Genomic DNA, 7,466 nt, shown 5'->3' with positions numbered 1-7,466 from the left:
GTGCTGCTGAGAATATAGCCCAGAAGAAGCGTATAGTATAGCTTTTATTTTGGAAAGAGCCATTTCTCTGTAATAAACTCTCTTTTCCAAAGATGAGTGATTTCTCGATCAGATAGATTTATTTTTTTTATTATTTGTTGTTTCAGCAACATTAAATTTAAAAACTGTACTTTTGAGTTAAAATATATATTTATAATTTTAATAAATGACAAATTAAAAAGGCATGAACATTTTTTTGTATCGAAAAAATATCGAACCGTGACACCAAAGTATCGAACCGAACCGTGAATTTTGTGTATCGTTGCACTACCTAATATATATATACTCTATATATATATATATATATTCATATAATATTTATATGGCAATAATTGCATGATTCATAAGACCCTTATGAAAAGGACACCGAGGGAACAGTTTACCCTGCCCGGGATAGGGTTACCGGGGCCCCGCCCTGGAGCCAGGCCCGGGGAGGGTGCCCGAGGGCGAGCGTCTGGTGGCCGGGCCTTAGTCCATGGGGCCCGGCCGGGCACAGCCCGAAGAGGAGACATGGGCCCATCCTCCCGCAGGCCCACCACCCGCAGGAGGCGCCATAGGGGTCGGGTGCATTGTGTGCCGGGTGGCGGCCAGGAGCGGAGGCCCTGGCGGACTGACCCCCGGCTGCCAAGACTGGCAATAGGGACATGGAATGTCACCTCTCTGGTGGGGAAGGAGCCTGAGTTAGTGCGTGAGGTTGAGAGGTACCGGCTAGATATAGTCGGGCTCACCTCTACACATGGCTTGGGCTCTGGAACCAGTCTCCTGGAGAGGGGCTGGACTCTGTCTCAGTCTGGAGTTGCCCCTGGTGAGAGGCGGCGGGCTGGGGTGGGTATCCTAATATCCCCTCGGCTTGCTGCCGGTACGTTGGGGTTTTTCCCGGTGGACGAGAGGGTTTGTTCCCTGCGCCTTAGGGTCGGGGAACGGGTCCTGACTGTCATCTGCGCTTATGCGCCGAGTGGCAGTTCAGAGTACCCAGCCTTCTTAGAGTCCCTGGGGGGGGTGCTGGAGGGTGCTCCACCTGGAGACTCTGTTGTCCTGCTGGGAGACTTCAATGCTCACGTGGGTAACGACAGCGAGACCTGGAGGGGCGTGATTGGGAGGAACGGCCTCCCTGATCTGAACCCGAGCGGTGCTCTGTTATTGGACTTCTGTGCTAACCACAGTTTGGCCATAACGAACACCCTGTTCGAACATAAGAGTGTCCATAAGTGCACGTGGCACCAGGACGCTCTAGGCCGTAGGTCGATGATCGATTTTGTAATCGTATCAGCAGACCTGCGACCATATGTTCTGGACACTCGGGTAAAGAGAGGGGCTGAGCTGTCAACTGATCACCACCTGGTGGTGAGTTGGATCAGGTGGCGGGGGAGGACGCTGGACAGACCTGGTGCACCTAAACGCGTAGTGAGGGTGTGCTGGGAACGTCTAGCAGAGGCCCCAGTCCGCGAGATCTTCAACGCACACCTCCGGCAGAGCTTCAACAGCATTCCGAGGGAGACTGGGGACATTGAGTCCGAATGGACCATGTTCAGCGTCTCCATTGCCGAAGCTGCTGCATTGAGCTGCGGCCGCAAGGTGGTTGGTGCCTGCCGTGGTGGTAATCCCCGAACCAAATGGTGGACACCAGAGGTGAAGGGAGCCACCAGGCTGAAGAAGGAGTCCTATCGGGCTTGGTTAGCCTGTGGGACTCCGGAGGCAGCCGACAGGTATCGACAGGCCAAGCGGAATGCGGCTCGGGCAGTGGCTGAAGCAAAAACTCGGGTGTGGGAGGAGTTCGGAGAGGCCATGGAAAAAGACTTTCGGACTGCCTCGAAGAGATTCTGGCAAACCGTCAGACGTCTCAGGAGGGGAAAGCGGTGCTCTACCTGCACTGTGTATAGTGCTGGCGGAGCGCTGCTGACGTCGACTGAGAAAATTGTCAGGCGGTGGAAGGAATACTTCGAGGACCTCCTTAATCCCACTGACACGTCTTCCGAGGAGGAAGCAGAGTCTGGGGATGAGGGGAATGACCCGCCAATTTCCGGGGGCGAGGTCACTGAGGCAGTTAAACAACTCCTTGGTGGCAGAGCCCCTGGTGTTGATGAGGTCCGCCCCGAGTTCCTGAAGGCTCTGGACGTTGTAGGGCTGTCCTGGTTGACACGCCTCTGCAATGTTGCGTGGAGATCAGGGGCAGTACCTGTGGACTGGCAGACCGGGGTGGTGGTCCCCATCTTTAAGAAAGGGGACCGGAGGGTGTGTTCCAACTACAGGGGGATCACACTCCTCAGCCTCCCTGGGAAAGTCTATGCCAGGGTGCTGGAAAGGAGAGTTCGTCCGTTAGTCGAACCTCGGATACAGGAGGAACAATGCGGTTTTCGTCCTGGTCGCGGAACACTGGACCAGCTCTTTATCCTCTCCAGGATACTTGAGGGTGCATGGGAGTTTGCCCAACCAGTCTACATGTGTTTTGTGGACTTGGAGAAGGCATTCGACCGTGTCCCTCGGGGTGTCCTGTGGGAGGTGTTGCGGGAAGTATGGGGTGTCTGGCCCATTGCTACGGGCCATTCGATCCCTATACAACCGTTGCAAGAGCTTGGTTCGCATTGCCGGCAATAAGTCGGACTCGTTCCCGGTGGGTGATGGGCTCCGCCAGGGCTGCCCTTTGTCTCCGGTTCTGTTCATAATTTTTATGGACAGGATTTCTAGGCGCAGCCAAGTGGCGGAGGGCTTTCGCTTTGGTGGCCTCAGAATCTCATCTCTGATTTTTGCAGATGATGTGGTTCTGTTGGCTTCATCGGGTGAGGGCCTCCAGCTCGCACTGGAACGGTTCGCAGCCGAGTGTGAAGCAGCGGGAATGAGGATCAGCACCTCCAAATCTGAGGCCATGGTTCTCAGCCGGAAAAGGGTGGAGTGCCCACTCCGGGTCGGGGATGAGTTCCTGCCCCAAGTGGAGGAGTTCAAGTATCTCGGGGTCTTGTTCGCGAGTGATGGGAGAAGGGAGCCGGAGATCGACAGACGGATTGGGGCTGCAGCTGCAGTAATGCGGACGCTGCACCGGTCCGTCGTGGTGAAGAGGGAGCTGAGTGTAAAAGCGAAGCTCTCAATTTACCGGTCGATCTACGTCCCTACCCTCACCTATGGCCACGAGCTGTGGGTAGTGACCGAAAGAACGAGATCGCGGATACAAGCGGCAGAAATGAGCTTCCTCCGAAGGGTGGCTGGCCTCTCCCTTAGAGATAGGGTGAGAAGTTCGGCCATCCGGGAGGGGCTCAGAGTAGAGCAGCTGCTGCTCCACATCGAAAGGAGCCAGCTGAGGTGGTTCGGGCATCTGACAAGGATGCCCCCTGGGCGCCTCCTGGGTGAGGTGTTCCAGGCATGTCCCACCGGGAGGAGGCCCCGGGGCAGACCCAGGACACGCTGGAGAGATTATATCTCTCGGCTGGCCTGGGAACGCCTTGGTATTCCCCCGGATAAGCTGGAGGAGGTGGCTGGGGAGAGGGAGGTCTGGGCCTCTTTGCTTAGGCTGCTGCCCCCGCGACCCGGCCCCGGACAAAGCGGATGAAGATGGATGGATGGATGGATGGATATATATATATATATATATATATAGCATAGGTAGTGGTTAGACTACACGCCTTTGGAGCAGAGGATCGCAAGTTCGATTCCTGCCTGGGGCGTCTGTATCCAGTAAGGGTCCTAAGGCTAGACCCCCTATGCTAAGCGAGCCTACCGCAGACATGAGCGAGACAGATAAATATGAAGGCATGCCGGCTCGGACGTCGCCCGGATCAACAAGGTCCGCGTCAGGTGTTGAGGAACCAGGGCACCCTGACGAAAAGTGGGCTACTGGAACAAGAAGGCATCGGTGGGCAAGAGACGAAAACAGGGCGTTGTTGGAATGCTACTACGCAAGTAACCCCGGCGGAAGGGGCTACATGAATAGGATGACGGACCTATGGATTCTTCGATACCCAACATCCACAATGACGGCGAAACAACTAGTAGCTCAGTGTTCCAACATTCGAAAGAAGGGACTGCTCTCACAGCTAGAGATTGACGAGGTACAACACAAATGCTACGGCAAGGAGGAGTCAGGACGCCAGGTCAGGGGGGGATATCATCACCCCCACCCGAGATTGGGTACATAGCCCCAAGTGCGATAGGAGAAGGATCGTTGAGTGCGAGAGGAACTGACCTGAAAAATAGGATAATGGCCAAGCTTGAAACCTGGATCCCCCGTAGCCGGTTACCAAGATTACGTGAAGTACCCTCAGAAGGTCTGCTAGATGATGTTAATGCAGCACTACGGGCAATACCTACAACCACGATTACCGACACTAACAAGCTGATCTACAATACGGCAGCAGTGATCAGTGAGATGCTTGGCTACAAGTTGAACAGCCACAAGGGGCAGTACCCTCCATGGAGAAGGAGGCTAGAGGGCAAGATCAAAGTAGCACGGAGGGAGGTTAGCCAACTAACGGAGTTGCAGAAAGGTGCGACAAAGAAGGTGCATAAGAAATACAGCAAGCTGTCCATACCTGAGGCCTTGGAAACTGCCAAGCAAAGACTCACAGCCTTGGCCAGCCGCTTGAGGAGGTACACCAGAGAGATAGAAGGCAGGAGAATAAACCAGCTGTTCTCCACAGAACCAGCAAAGGTGTACTCTCAGTGGCAAGGGAACATAATAAGAGAACAGCACCACCAAGGCTGGAGACGGAGCAATACTGGAAGAGCATATGGGAGAAGGACGCAACCCATAACGGCAATGCTCAGTGGCTAGTGGATCTGAGGGCAGACCACAGCGACCTCCCTGAACAGGGTCCAGTAACCATCACAGTGGCAGATATCCAAGAAAGGGTCTCCAGTATGAAGAGTTGGACAGCACCAGGGCCCGACATGGTTCACGCCTACTGGCTAAAGAAGCTGACTGCACTCCAGAGCGTCTGGCAGCACAAATGAACCAGCTGCTAGTTAACGAGAGACACCCGGAATGGCTAACCGAAGGTCGGACGGTCCTGATCCCCAAGGACCCCAAGAAGGGACCGGTCCCCTCCAACTACCGACCAATAACCTGCCTCAGTACTACATGGAAGCTCCTGTCAGGCATCATATCGGCTAAGATGAACAGGCACATGGGTCAATACATGAGTGGGACACAGAAAGGAATTGGCAAGAATACCAGAGGCGCAAAACACCAGCTACTGGTAGACAGAACAGTCAGCCGAGACTGCAAGACCAGACTGACCAACCTGTGCACTGCCTGGATTGATTACAAGAAGGCCTATGACTCAATGCCCCACAGCTGGATACTGGAATGCCTAGAATTGTACAAGATCAATGGGACCCTAAGAGCCTTCATCAGGAACTCAATGGGGATGTGGCGTACAACACTAGAGGCCAACTCCAAGCCCATAGCACAAGTCACCATCAAGTGCGGGATCTACCAAGGAGATGCTCTGTCCCCACTGCTGTTCTGCATAGGCCTGAACCCCCTCAGTGAGATCATTAACAAGACTGGCTACGGATACCGACTACGGAACGGAGCAGTTGTCAGCCACCTCCTGTACATGGATGACATCAAGCTGTATGCCAAGAGTGAACGAGACATCGATTCACTGATCCACACTACCAGGCTATACAGCAATGACATTGGAATGTCGTTCGGACTGGAGAAGTGTAGTCGGATGGTAACAAAGAGAGGGAAGGTAGTCAGAACTGAGGGGATTGAACTACCAGAAGGCAACATTGCAGACATAGAGGACAGTTACAAGTACCTGGGGATCCCGCAGGCAAATGGGAACCATGAAGAGGCCGCTAGAAAGGCTGCAACCACCAAGTACCTGCAGAGGGTCAGGCAAGTCCTGAGGAGTCAGCTGAATGGTAAGAACAAGATCCGGGCCATCAACACGTACGCCCTGCCCGTGATCAGGTACCCTGCTGGGGTAATACGCTGGCCAAAGGAGGAGATAGAAGCCACTGACATAAAGACAAGAAAGCTCCTTACCATGCATGGAGGGTTTCACCCCAAGTCCAGCACCCTGAGGCTGTACGCTAAGCGGAAGGAAGGGGGCCGGGGACTGGTGAGTGTCAGCACCACAGTCCAGGATGAGACAAGGAACATCCAAGAATACATTGGGAAGATGGCCCCAACTGACCAGTGCTCAGTGAATACCTCAGGCAGCAGAAACCCAAGAAAGAGGAGGGAGACGAGGAACCATCATGGAAGGACAGGCCCCTGCACGGTATGTACCACCGGCAGATAGAGGAGGTGGCTGATATCCAGAAATCCTACCAGTGGCTGGACAAAGCTGGACTGAAAGACAGCACAGAGGCACTAATCATGGCAGCACAAGAACAAGCTCTGAGTACAAGATCCATAGAGGCTGGGGTCTATCACACCAGGCAAGACCCCAGGTGCAGGCTGTGTAAAGATGCCCCAGAGACAATCCAGCACATAACAGCAGGGTGCAAGATGCTAGCAGGCAAGGCATACATGGAACGCCATAACCAAGTGGCCGGCATAGTGTACAGGAACATCTGTGCCGAGTATAACCTGGAAGTCCCGAGGTCAAAATGGGAGATGCCCCCAAGGGTGGTGGAGAATGACCGAGCTAAGATCCTGTGGGACTTCCAGATACAGACGGACAAAATGGTGGTGGCTAACCAACCGGACATAGTGGTGGTAGACAAACAGAAGAAGACGGCCGTAGTGATCGATGTAGCGGTTCCGAATGACAGCAATATCAGGAAGAAGGAACACGAGAAGCTGGAGAAATACCAAGGGCTCAGAGAAGAGCTCGAGAGGATGTGGAGGGTGAAGGTAACGGTGGTCCCCGTGGTAATCGGAGCACTAGGTGCGGTGACTCCCAAGCTAGGCGAGTGGCTCCAGCAGATCCCGGGAATAACATCGGAGATCTCTGTCCAGAAGAGCGCAGTCCTGGGAACAGCTAAGATACTGCGCAGGACCCTCAAGCTCCCAGGCCTCTGGTAGAGGACCCGAGCTTGAAGGATAAACCGCCCGCAGGGGCGTGCTGGGTGTTTTTTTTTTTTACTAGGGGTGAAACCAGATATTTACATATCTACCTAGTGTGATTTCCAGGATCCAGATCTGCACAACGAGTTAGACCGCCAATGTTTTATCTGATTTCTGGTAGGATTCCACCAGTCATCCGACTGGCAACAGTGAACAGACAAAAAGTGCACTCTAGACCAGGGGTAGGCAACCTTTTTGATGACGAGTGCCATCTAAAATTTCCTCAGAAGTCAATGTGCCATATAATTGCATTAGCAATAAATTTAATTCCGCTCTATATTAACAGTTGCTGCGCTGAGCGGAGAGCTCCTGAAGCATTTCAAGTGTCGGAATGTGGAAATTTCATCGCTTGAAAAAATTGACAGCTAGCAACGTCCCGGTTGTTAGCTAAGATACCGTCATTAAGAAGCGG

The sequence above is a fragment of the Haplochromis burtoni genome, unplaced genomic scaffold (assembly GCF_018398535.1).
Source record: "Haplochromis burtoni strain Fernald_Lab_line unplaced genomic scaffold, NCSU_Asbu1 Contig_724, whole genome shotgun sequence".
NCBI classification, from domain to species: Eukaryota; Metazoa; Chordata; class Actinopteri; order Cichliformes; family Cichlidae; genus Haplochromis; species Haplochromis burtoni.
This window is presented reverse-complemented; position numbering follows the sequence as displayed.